General features: G+C 44.6%; 1 long non-coding RNA gene across 1 annotated transcript; it reads left to right on the plus strand.

Moving 5' to 3' along the window:
• The first annotated feature begins 975 nt into the window (after positions 1-975).
• LOC115158216 (uncharacterized) lies at positions 976-10,876 on the plus strand. Its single transcript, XR_003868642.1, has 2 exons — positions 976-1,250; positions 9,763-10,876. It is a non-coding gene; the product is annotated as an uncharacterized LOC115158216 (long non-coding RNA).
• The last annotated feature ends 2,669 nt before the right edge of the window (positions 10,877-13,545 follow it).

Raw genomic sequence — 13,545 nt, forward strand, 5'->3', positions numbered from 1 at the left:
ATTTTTTTTCATGGTTCATCTCTCGCGCTCTCTCTCTCTCTCTCTCTTTCTCTCTCTCTCTCTCTCTCTCTCTCTCTCTCTTACTCACTGTCTCTCATATCAGGACATTACAAAAATAACTCTAATCTATTGAACATACACAACATGCATTGTTCCATACAGTGCAGTGTTCTGGACCCCTCCACCTCTCTGGCTCACTCTACCTCAGACCGAGAGGCCTCTCCTGGCCTGGAGCCCAGAGTTCTTAGCTGAACTGACTGAGAGCTTTGCCCCCGGGGCAGGTTTAGCCCTAAACACACACTCACCACAGAGAAAATGCAGCGCATCACACAAATTCATGTGTGTGTGTGAGAGGAAAGGACAGTGAGGGTGCCCTGGGAGAGGTCACTACAGAGGCATCCTGCAGTATAGGGCAGGCAACTATGGCCTGCCCTATACTGTACTACTTTAAAGCTGTGGCCTACCTACTGCTGGGAGAAGCTCACTTTAGCGTTCCTCTCTCTAGAGAAGAGCCTCTCATAAACTGTCTGCTGTTGGATGTGTAGGCTAACAGTGGGTCTATGACGAATCAGGAGAACAATGATGATCTGACTAACCCCAATCTATATGACTACTAATTGTGCTCGGCAGCGTACACAGCCAAACACTTGTGAGTGGAGACCAACAAAGACAGGGTTGAGAGAGGAGCAGAGAGGAGAGGGAGTGGGGGAGTGGGAACTAGGACACAGGAAATGGACAGAGAGAGAGAGAGATAGAGAGCGCAAGGGAGGGGAAGGAAACATGGAGGACGACTACAACAAGAATCACTTCCTCTAATTGTGTGTCTCCCCCTCGGCTGTCTGCTGAGCACTGTGGCATTTCACTTCTGTCTCTATCGGTCAAAAGGGAGGCTAATGAATATGCAAATTTTGGTCCAACGCCTCCAGTTGTGGTGGGCAACACCCCCTAGTTAGCAGCCCATAACGACAAGGGGTCAGAGACACTCTGCTTTCTCAGCAACCAGGAGTCACGGCACTCTACCCCGCCTTCCCACCTGACGGGAACAAAGGATTATTCATGAAAAATGGAGAAGTACAGTGTACGTCAACCTGCATCCTTCCCCGCCCACACACTGTGACAGGGCTGAAACCCACAGCCCATTCTGCTTGATTGATACCATCAAACCAACCAAGGTCACAGCTTCCTCCGAGCAGCCCAGCCGCCACTGCCAGCAGGCAGGCAGCCACCGCATCCTATCAGAGATATACAGGGTAAGAGAGAAGGGGGCAGTTCAAGAGCTACAAGCAAGTCAATGCAATGCAAAAATGGTTCACATTTCAAGCACCCATGGAGCAATTGCATTGTATACGCTATACAATGATATGATGTTACTCCGATTCCAAATTAATGTTAGAGTTTCAACTCAGTAAGTCACTTTAGACAAATGTAGACCTTGATCAGTTCTGCAACATAAGGTAAACATTGTTGCATGGTCACAGAATGATCGTAAGTATTTTCAGATTACTTATGGAAATCATTGAACTGTCAGATTGGGTCTGTGAGGTTTTGGTAATGTACAGTTCGCTCCTCACCCAGTTCCTCTTTGCAAATCTCAGAAAATTGAACTTGGCCAGTAACTGAACGTTGCCAACAAACATTCATGCCTTCTCAAACAAAGGAGACAGACTGCACAAGAAATTTGAGGAAGCACACAAATGTTTGCATGTATAAACTCCAAACAAACCTAATTGAAGGGGTGTTATGAATTTAGGAATGTTATCGAAATGTAATTTCGAGTCAAGTATGTTTTGGAAGCTGTCAAACAAATCTCCCAGTCAGCATTTATTCACAATGACCCCATGCAACGTGACTACGTCAAAGAGTATTACATAAGGCAGATGAGAGTCAAAAGCATGTGAAATCAATGAAGGACTTTCTATCTCGTTTTGAGAACATATAGTATTTTATACTACATGGGACATACCAAAGTAAGTGGGTATGGCTGCCAAGCCCATGGCTGCCAAGCACATTAATTAGAAGTGCTTACATTTACAGAAGCTCCAGTTCCCAGCTTTCAGCAGAGGCTTTGTGTTGGCATGTTTGGGTGAGCTGAGCCCCTCGTTAACGTAAATAATTTACCATTACCTTTATCCTGATGGAATCTTAATTGTGCTTCTATGGGCAGCCTGAAAGCGTCACACTCACCCAGGAAAATAGACGGGGCCTGTCAGAGAGAATAAATAAATCTTAACGCTCTGAAACCTGAAATAAAGCCAGATATTAGGCTACACACACCGGCACACACATATTACACACATACACACAAACACACACCCAACAGGATTAATGACGTTTCTCCTCTAATTAAATGAGTGTTTGTTCATTTGATTCTACAAGTAATCTATTGTCTTTTGACATTGATCTGGATTTCAATGGACCGAACAGAGAAAACAACAGAGAACAATATGAGCATTACAAAGGGGCCTCCTTGGCTATGCTAGCCCAGGAACATTTGGAGGTTTATTAGCGAACCCGTTCACTCCAGTGGAGCGTATTCATTATAGCCCGAGATTGATAAATGCAAGGACAAGGGCTGAATAAACATATGGGCTGGGGAGCCTTTCAGAGGGCAGTGTGGCTATGTTCTATGTGTGTCTGGCAGTGGAGCAGGGGCAGGGGAGTGAGTCTTTATTTTGTATTCTTGCTTTATCCGCCAGCCGCTGAGGACCACACCACAGTTGTGCTGTAAAGAACCATGCATCTGAAGCATGTTACTCAGTGAAATTGCTTGCGAGCGTTCCTTTCAGCTCAAAACGAAAGTAGCGTTTGGCTATTTCTCAAGACAGAGGGCAAAAACGAGACCGTAATCCACCACTTCCCTCCGTGAGAGAGAGAGAGAGATCTCGTACACCCACGGCTTTTCTCTTTTACCAGAAGTCATTCAGCAGAAACACTCACTGAGGTGTTGTAGGCCTGTCCTGTTCCTGTACATGTAAATAGACTGCTGCCTACACTACAGTCTCTTCTGTCATGTCACCGCAAAAAACTGACTTATTATTTTCCATTGTCATTATTTTTGTGACAGCTTGTAGCCTACAGTTTCACTAAGTTGTTAAGATTCATTAATTTAGTATTTTTCTGTCATTATTCTTATTAGGAAAAAAATTGACAACCATTGACAAACAGCTTCTATCTCCAGGCCATCAGACTGAACCTAAGACAATTTAACTAGCCGGTTACCACCCGGAACTCTACCCTTCACCTTAGAGACTGCTGCCCTATGTACATAGTCATTGAACACTGGTCACTTTAATAATGTTTACATACTGTTTTACACAGTTTATATATAATACCAGTCAAAAGTTTGGAGACACCTACTCATTCAAGGTTTTTTCTTTATTTTCTGTCAACCAGCTTCACCTGGAATAATTTTCCAACAGTCTTGAATGAATTCCCACATATGCTGAGCACTTGTTGGCTGCTTTTCCTTCACTCTGTGGTCCAACTCATCCCAAATAATCTCAAATGGTTTGAGGTCAGGTGACTGTGGAGGCCAGGTCATCTGATGCAGCACTCCATCACTCTCCTTCTTGGTCAAATAGCCCTTACTCAGCCTGGAGGTGTGTTGGGTCATTGTCCTGTTGAAAACAAATGATAGCCCCACTAAGTGAAAACCAGATAGGATGGCGTATCGCTGCAGAATGCTGTGGCAGCCATGCTGGTTAAGTGTGCCTTGAATTCTAAATAAATCACAGACAGTGTCACCTGCAAAGCACCCCCACACCGTCACACCTCCTCCTCCATGCTTCACGGGGGAACTACACATACTAAGATCATCCGTTCACCTACTCTGTGTCTCACAGGACAGATTTCCACCGGTCTAATGTCCATTGCTCGTGTTTCTTGGCCCAGGCAAATCTCTTGTTATTATTGGTGTCCTTTAGTAGTGGTATATTTGCAGCAATTCGACCATGAAGGCCTGATTCACACAGTTGATGTTGAGATGTGTCTGTTACTTGAACTCTGTGAAGCATTTATTTGGTCTGCAATTTCTGAGGCTGGTAACTCTAATGAACTTATCCTCTGCAGCAAAGCTAACTCTGGGTCTTCCTTTCCTGTGGCGGTCCTCGTGAGAGCCAGTCTCATCATAGCACTTGACGGTTTTTGCGACTGCACATGAAGAGACGTTCAAATTCTTAAAATGTTCCGAATTGACTGACCTTCATGTCTTAAAGTGATGATGGACTGTCATTTCTCTTTGCTTATTTGAGCTGTTCTTGCCATAATATGGACTTGGTATTTTACCAAATAGGGCTATCTTCTGTATACCACCCCTACCTTGTAACTGCACAACTGATTTGCTCAAATGCATCAAGAAGGAAAGAAATTCCACAAATGAACATTTAACAAGGCACACGGTCTGCCTGCAAGCTAAACATCTTTGCTAGTGTGCATGCGTGTGTGTGTTTAGGCTATCTGCCCCCCCTGAAGCATAGGCTACTGTGCTGACATTAGAAGCATGAGAAGATAGGGAGAGAGATTTTTAATTAGCTATAGAAGAATAAATTCATTTTTAGAATGCTAGCTAAGGGTACTATAGGCCTAGTTATCATGTTTCACATTGGATTTATTAACTACAGAAAGGTAAGATATGTTTTTAATTCTGGTGCAGCTCTGCACGCACAAGCTAGCTCAAGCTTGTTAGGTAGTTAGCTAAAGCTTGTTAGATAGCTAGCTCAAAGGAAATTTAAAGTTCCTCCATAGAACCCGCTCCTCCTAGGTAGAATTCTGTTGACCTAATTCAGATAGTGCATGTCATAACAAGATGCCCAGCGATTCAAGCCTGCTTCTCAATCCTCTCGCTCTCTCACCACCCGTTGCATCTCAGTCACATCTTGCGCCATAGGCTACACTTGTCTGTCCATCACTTATGTAAACAATGAGCTTGAATGCTCTATCCGCACTGATTGATTTCACAGGTTTGACGAGGAACAGACAGGAACGACACTGGTTCAGAACTTTATTTTACTGGTTGGAACAGTGGAACATAATGAAAAAAATGGTGGTTCTGTTCCGGCACACCAGTTTGTGTCAAGAACTGCAACGCTGCTGGGTTTTTCACACCCAACAGTTTCCAGTGCGGGGTCCACCACCCAAAGAACACCCAGCCAACTTGACACAACTGTGGGAAGCATTGGAGTCAACATGAGCCAGCATCCCTGTGGAACGCTTTCGACACCTTGTAGAGACCATGTACCGACGGATTGAGGCTGTTCTGAGGGCAAGAGGAGGAGGATGCAACTCAATATTAGGAAGGTGTTCCTAATGATTGGTATACTCAGTGTATATTTATATTCCGGACTCTAGTCCAGAAGCTAAATTCCTGCAATTCTATCAATTTTGTCATGTTTTTTTTTAACTTTTGACATAACTGATCATAATATTTATACTACAGTGCATTGCATGTTAGTCACACTGCTTATACACACCGCATATGTATTTATATACTGGATTCTTGACATATCTCACTCTAATATATCTACTGCTGTACATATCATTCTTAGTATATCTTGTGTAAATTCATCTGGTGTATATGCACTACATGATCAAAAGTATGTGGACATCTGCTCGTCGAACACCTCATTCCAAAGTCATGGGCATTAATATTGAGTTGATCCCTCCTTGGCTGCTATAACAGCCTCCACTGTTCTGGGAAGGATTTCCATTAGAAGTTGGAACACTGCTGTGGGGACTTGCTTCCATTCAGCCACAAGAGCATTAGTGAGGTTGGGAACTGATGTGAGCGATTAAGCCTGGCTCGCAGTCAGCGTTTGAATTCATCCCAAAGGTGTTCGATAGGGTTGAGGTCAGGACTCTGTGCAGGCCAGTCAAGTTCTTCCACACCAATCTCGACAAACCATTTCTGTATGGACCTCGCTTTGCACACAGGGGCATTGTCATGCTGAAACAGGAACGGGCCTTCCCCAAACTGTTGCCACAAAGTTGGAAGCACAGAATCATCTAGAATGTCATTGTATGCTGTAGCGTACATTTTTCCCTTCACTGGAACTAAGGGTCCTAGCCCGAACCATGAAAAACAGCCCCGACCATTATTCTTCCACCAAACTTTACAGTTGGCACCACACTATGCATTCGGGCAGGTAGCGTTCTCCTGGCATTCGCCAAACCCAGATTTGTCCATCAGACTGCCAGATGGTGAAGCGTGATTCGTCACTCCAGAGAACGCATTTCCAGTGTTCCAGAGTCCAATGGCGGCGAGCTTTACACCACTCCAGTCGACACTTGGTATTGCGCATGGTGATCTCAAGCTTGTGTGCGGCTGCTCGGCCATACCCAAGAAGACTCAAGGCTGTAATTGCTGCCTAAGGTGCTTCAACAAAGTTCTGAGTAAATGTGATATTTCAGTTTATTTAATTTTTTTGAAATCAGCAAAAATGTAAAAAAAAAACAGTTTTTGCTTTGTCATTATGGGGTATTGTGTGTAGATTGATGAGGGAAAAAACTATTTTATTAAATGTGATATTTCAGTTTATTTATTTTTATAAATTAGCAAGAATTTAAAAAAAACATTTTTGCTTCGTTATTATGGGGTATTGTGTGTAGATTGATGAGGGAAAAAACAATTGAATCAATTTTAGAATAAGGCTATAACGTAATAAAATGTGGAAAAAGTCAAAGGGTCTGAATACTTTCTGAATTTACACAATAACAGCTAAGAATGATATGTACAGCAGCAGATGCAGTATAGTAGAGTGAGCTATGTCAAGAATCCAGTGTGTGTGTGTGTGTGTGTGTGTGTGTGTGTGTGTGTGTGTGTGTGTGTGTGTGTGTGTGTGTGTGTGTGTGTGTGTGTGTGTGTGTGTGTGTGTGTGTGTGTGTGTGTGAGAGAGAGAGAGAACTTAGGCTGGTGTGACATGTTGTCCCATGTTCCTCTTAAACTCAACTGCGTGAGGAATTAATGACGCTTTGTCAACGTTATCATTACGATGCCAAACTCACCACTGGTGTGCATGGCCAAAGAGCTCTATTTTCATGTCATCTAACCAAAGCACCGGTTCCAATCCAAGTGCCAATGCTTTTTAGCAAACTCCGGGAGTTTACATTTGTTGGATGACATGAAAATAGAGCTCTTGGGCCACGCACACCAGTGGTGGGTTTGGTGTCAAAATGAGAATGCATAAGCACAAGAGAACCCCATACCTACTGTAGAATATGGTGGTGGATCTTTGATGTTATGGGGCTATTTTGCTTACACTGGTCCTGGGGCCCTTGTTAAGGTCAACAGCACTTTACCCTGTACCAGGACATTTTAGCCAAAAACCTTTTGCCTCTGCCAGGAGGCTGAAGCTTGGCCGCAAGTGGATCTTCCAGCAAGACAATGCAAGAAAATACATCCACCAAGCACACATCAATATCCACAAAGAAATGGTTAACTAACCACAAAATCAACCTTTTGCAATGGCCATCTCAGTCTCCGGACTTGAAACCCATTGAAAACCTGTGGTTTGAATTGAAGAGGGCAGTCGATAAGACCAGACGATGGACATCAAGGATCTGGAAGGAGTCTATATGGAGGAATGGTCTGAGATCCCTCCCAATGTGTTCTCCAACTCATAAAACATTTCAGAAAAAGTCTCAGTGCCATTATCCTTGCAAGGTGAGGTATTGAATGGTATTGAAAACGAGTATGATTGGTGAACAATTTTGACCCATACTTTTTGAGGAAAAGGGGATTACTTTCTCTGAGCAAGCTAAATATTTTGTTGGCATACAATATAGCTCAGTATTTGAATTATTTATTTTATACAGTTTTTTTTGCTCATCTTTATCAAAGGTGTCAATAATTCCGATCTCCATTATATAGCTCTTCCTACAGAGGACCACAGAAAGAGAGAGATATATATATAGAGAGAGAGAGGTTGAGGTGTGTGTCTGTGTGTGAAAATCTGGACAAGTGGTGACATTTAGCCGGTCCCACAAAGAAAATTATATTTAAGGTTTAGGGGTTAGGTTTAAGGTCACGGTTACAATTAGGGTTAGGGTTTGAGTTTGGGGTTAAGATTAGGGTTAGGTTAAGGGTTGGGGTTAGGGTTATGGAAAATAGGATTTTGAAGGGGAATCAATTTTTGGTCCTCCACCCCTCCACCCCTCAATTTTGGCCCTCCACCCCTCCACCCGCCCTCCACCCCTCCACCCGGCCTCCACCCCTCCACCCACCCTACACCCGCCCTCCACCCCTCCACCCGCCCTCAACCCGCCCTCCCCCCCTCCACCCGCCACCCGCCACCCGCCCTCCCCCCTCCACCCCTCCACCCGGCCTCCACCCGGCCTCCACCCCTCCACCCGCCCTCCACCCGCCCTCCCCCCTCCACCCGCCACCCGCCCTCCCCCCTCCACCCCTCCACCCGGCCTCCACCCCTCCACCCGCCCTCCACCCGCCCTCCACCCCTCCACCCGCCCTCCACCCCCCCACCTGGTCTCCACCCCTCCACCCGCCCTACACCTGCCCTCCACCCCTCCACCCGCCCTCCACCCCTCCACTACCTGTAGCCTGCAGCCACCAGGCCCCTATCTATCCATCCCCTGTCTACCCCTCCTTTCTCTCCTCTTTTTTCTCTCCTCCCCTGTTCTTTGGCTCCTCCCTGCCCTGCACACCTGCTATGGGAGCCAGCCCCTTGCCTCTTGCCTAGGCAGGGTGGAGGAACAGACGCTCTCTGTGTTTTCTTCCAGATAATCATCACATTTCTCACATGCTTGCTCTTCTCTGCCTTGCTGGCCTGCCAAGCTTACCTCAGCCAAGTCCCCTGCTGCAGCTGCCCCACCATACACCAGACCCACCGACAGCCTCTGGGACCACACAATACAGCCTCTCTCTTTCCACCGCCTCCCCACTCCTGCCCCCACCCCTGCCTCTCCTACTGCAGGTGTCCCCGGGATAAGAGAATAGCAGGGTGGGGAGGGGTGGAAGGGTTCATTGGGCTATTGAGGTATAGCTATGGTTCCAAATTCCCCACCGCTACCTCCACCACTTCTATAGCTATTCAAAGAAAAGAATGCAGAACGATAAAGAGACTGAGTCTTTCTCCAACAAGCATGGCAGATCACCACGTCTCATATCCACAGTACATTTAGAGGGGGTATGATCAATGGCATTGTCACTATCTGACCTTATTCTCAATGGTCCAGACGTGTATGGTGTTCAAGTGCCTCTTATCCAGAGGTCTGTGCTGCTCTTCTATGTAAGACTACCCCTGTGGGCTCCTGAACAGCCATTGTGACTGTGCAAGTAAACCCCAATGGAACAGGGGAGCTCAGTGTTGGAGGAGAAATAGGAGACATTTTTCATTTATTAATGAATGCTATCAGGTTGACCAGTTCATGTTTTACAAAAAGCCAGGGAGAGGCAGATTAGTTATCAGGGCCAGCTGTCCAGTCCAGACTGGCCTCCTCTCTCTCTCTCTCTCCCTCTCTCTCTCTCTCTCTCTCTCTCTCTCTCTCTCTCTCTCTCTCTCTCTCTCTCTCCCCATCCCTTCCTCCTTCACTCCCTTCTTCCCTCCCTCCCTCTTTGGGTTTTACCATGGCCACAGTCTCTGGGCAGATGGACAGGGCCCTGGATCAATCGGAGAGGATCAATAGCTCCAGACTGATGCGGGGTGAAAGGTGTGGGCTGACTGACTGTAAATAGGGGACAGGGGAGGGGAGAAGGGATGGGGAAGGGCCCATGTCGTGTAGTGTCACTCACTGACTGTATTCTCTCAACAGGGGGCATGAGTGAGATGGATGGAGGAAAAGTGGAGCCAGTCGACACTACTAGCTACTTACCTGACTGACTGTCGCTCCTCAATGTTCATGATTCATTAAGTCAACCACCAGTTTGGGAAATGTCACCATGCTGGAGAGGGAAACCACAAGAAAGAAACCTCTCTTCGCTGTTGTGCTTTCTTAGTGTGTGAGACTGTGCACAGTACCTTTTAAACATGTAGGTAGGGAGTATTGTTATCTTTGGCAAATAGCCTAATGACTAAATATGAGTCTTTCATCTGATGTATTTATTGTGCTGTTATCCTGGGTAGCAGGTAGCATAGCGGTTAAGCGCATTGGGCCAGTATCTGAAAGGTTGCTGGTTTGAATCCCCCAGCTGACTAGGTGATAAATCTGTCGATGTGCCCTTGAGCAAGGCACTTAACCCATATTCCTCTGGATAAGAGCGTCTGCTAAAATCCTATATTTCATCATGTGTTGATCTATATGATTTGCTGTAACTTGGTATCAGAACCTTGTTCCTTATCAAGCACTTTGCTAAACAGTGTATCTCTTATTTAATTCATTCTCTCAAGTTCAAACTAAGCACAACAGAAGACCCTGGCACACTGAAATAAACCAGATAGAATTTAACAGCTTAAATAATCTTAGAATCCCATCCATCTAGCTCAGCGGCGTGAGGCCTCTGTGAGGTGATGGTAGACAGGGTCATAGCGGTCAGCCAGCCCGTCAGACACTGCTCTAAACACTGCCCTATTGTTTCTGCTTGTCTTCCGGCCGGCTGTTAGCTCTGGTCTGTGTTTGATGCAGTCCAGACTCTGCCGTGTGTGGTGGGTGTGCCTCATACTCAGCCCTGTGACACTAGACACAGACAGACACCAACAAGAAGGAAGGAAGGAAGTGGATCTCAGAGTCCACTCAGCCACCAGCCAAATGGCCGTCCAGCAGCCAGCTCACACTAGTCAACAGTTCAAGGGGTTTGTTCTGCTTTTACAGGCTTCTAGAAGAGGAAATGGGAGAGTCAACTAAAATAAATTCCTGGGTCACCCTTTCCTGCAGTCAAATGACTAGTGGCCTCATGGGTGGAATATTTAATTAATAATAAACATTATTTTAAAAAATCTGCCAAAACTCTGGTGTTTCTATTTCAAACTATTTTGTTATATTTCAGTCTTCTGTGATGTGTATAAAGAGTCATATTGGAATGGAAACTCAAAATGTAATACATTTCAACTCAGTATTTGAGATGGTACAGGTGTCTTCTTTTTTTAAGCCCATAACCATGTGTGTGAGGTGTATACTTTAGTTTCAAAGTAGATTTGTTTAAGACTACCAAGAAACACTCTGTGTGACCCTGATTTAGCCCACTGCACTAAAAGGTTAAATTGTTGACCTGCGAATGAATGGCCTAAAAACGAACGACACAAAAATCCAGTAACCTAAATGGCCAAGCTTTGAATCATATTAATTTCACATGAACACACCTAATACTACCTAATACCTAGTTCTATGTATTTCCCCTCACAAACTACTGAATCATCATGGTTCTGAGGAGCTGGGGCTGGAGCTGAGAGTTGGATGTTAAGGCGGTAGTTAGTCAGAAGTCATGGGAGTGTTTGGCAGGCGGTGTTTCCTGTTTCCTGTTGAGGGGCGAAGAGGAGTCTCATGGTTCCCTGCAAAGACAGGCAGTGGAGGGTAAACAGAGGGAATCCCACCCCTGCCATCACCACACACCAGCACGGAAATTTCACAATCGTTTCCACAGAGGGATCCCCGTCCCCTGGCCTTTCGGCATGACAAAGGAAGTCAGTGTGTCTGTCTGCCCGGCTCAGCCAATGAGAGGCATATATGGTGATTTAAACCTTCTGTTGTATTGAAATCCAATCAAATCACAGAAATGTATATGCTGTTTGCAAACTACATCTAGGCCTACTTGGGAAAATATATATGGTGTCTATATTATAATGCAAGTTTTTTCTGATACCATCATCTGAAACTTTCAATCACAACAAAGACAACACAACAAAGAGAAATCAGTTTTATTATATTTCCTCCGGTTCAGGGTTATTATTTGTGGGCCCTTTGTTGTGATTCGTGTCAAGTCTTTGAAAAATGAACGACATTGAAAAACAATGACAGATACAGATGTAGGATCTTAATTTGATCGCCCTGCTGCAGAAAATTTTAAACTTGTAGTGTATTTGAGGTTTAAAAAGGCTTCTGAAGTTATTAATTTCCACTTTGGAAAAATGTATCAACCCCTACAAGAATGCCTATTAATTATAATCCACATATTAATTCCCAGTTCCTGTTGCTGCAGGATTATTTTCCTGCTGTAGTAAACTGTCTCAAATTAAGATTCTACATCTGTACATGAAGAGGAACACGACTACGAGAGAAAGGTGGTGAACATATCACCATGATGCAATGGTGTGCAACCATGGTGCCCTTTGTGAATGTTCTGGGGGATTAGCCTAGTTTGGGAAATGTCATAGTCTTTGCTTACCTCCGCACAGCGCACTGTCTTCACTTAGATGGTGACCTTATTTTTTTCTTATCTATGCCATCCATGTGAGACCTCTGTTCATACGTTTATAATTCAAAATCATTTCTCGAGTTCAAAATGTGCATTTCAGGAGAATTGGGAGTCTGAATTGCATTCACATCCAGAGGTAGCAGCATTTGTTTTGACAACGATGTAAAACCGCAGATCTGCTTAATGGTGAAGTGATTTGGTGCCCCTAAATATTTGATGTTAATGTAATAGGAAAGTCATGAAAGCTTTTCAAATCTCAATTTATCGTGTCAAGCGATCATTGATTTAACCTGCAAATTTATGGAACCTTTCTTCCAGTTCCTGGAGGGCTAAAGGATGAATGGTTGGACTGTAAATAGCATGTCCAACTCCCAATGAGAAATGTTTCCACATTTTATATTGCAAAGGGGCTTATCTCATTTTAATTATTTACTTGCGAGTGTGATGGAGTGCCACAGGGAGAAATATTGATTACACAGATTTAGGACCTGCTGCCTGGCTAAATGGCATACTGGGATACTTAAATGGGAATGTCAATGTAGGGAGGTCTGGCTATCTCCCACCCCAAAGACAAAACACACAAATAAACTGAGCCGACAAAACACAAGATTGGATACACAGGGAAAGGTCAGTCATTTCTGCATTAAATCAAATCTCATCTGCCTTACTGTAGGACCAGTGAATAAGACTGTTATTACGGTAAATATGGAACTGGAACTGGCCTTGTATGTAGCTTCTAACTTTCTCCTGTTCTTCTTGTTTTTATTTCTCCTGTGTTTTTGTTCTTCCTCATGTTATTTGTAGTATTACATTGTTATTGATTACTGGAGCTGGCAAGAAAGGCATGTCACTGTACTTGTGCACGTGACATTAAAACTCGAAACTAGGAAATCTGCAACCAGAAGTCACCGGTGGGCATTTCAGACATATTGACAGAAAATGGACATTAAAATACGAGTGCGTATTCATCGGTTTCTGTCAAGCAAGAGATCCAATCCATACCACTCATTATGTTCCAGATCCTGCCTGTTCAAACACAACAATATGAATCCACACACAAGTTCTATTCTGTCAGACAGACAAGGTTAACACCCATAACAGGGTCTTGGTTAGTACCCTGTCTGTCCCTGTACTTGTCATCAACAACAGCTGTACATTAATAGTGTAGCAGAAGGAACACCACTGATCTGGAGCTCAGACAGAGACTGAGACCCTTCTGTGATGATCAGGGGCAGTCACACTGGCGG

This window comes from Salmo trutta, chromosome 22 (assembly GCF_901001165.1).
Source record: "Salmo trutta chromosome 22, fSalTru1.1, whole genome shotgun sequence".
Taxonomy (NCBI): Eukaryota; Metazoa; Chordata; class Actinopteri; order Salmoniformes; family Salmonidae; genus Salmo; species Salmo trutta.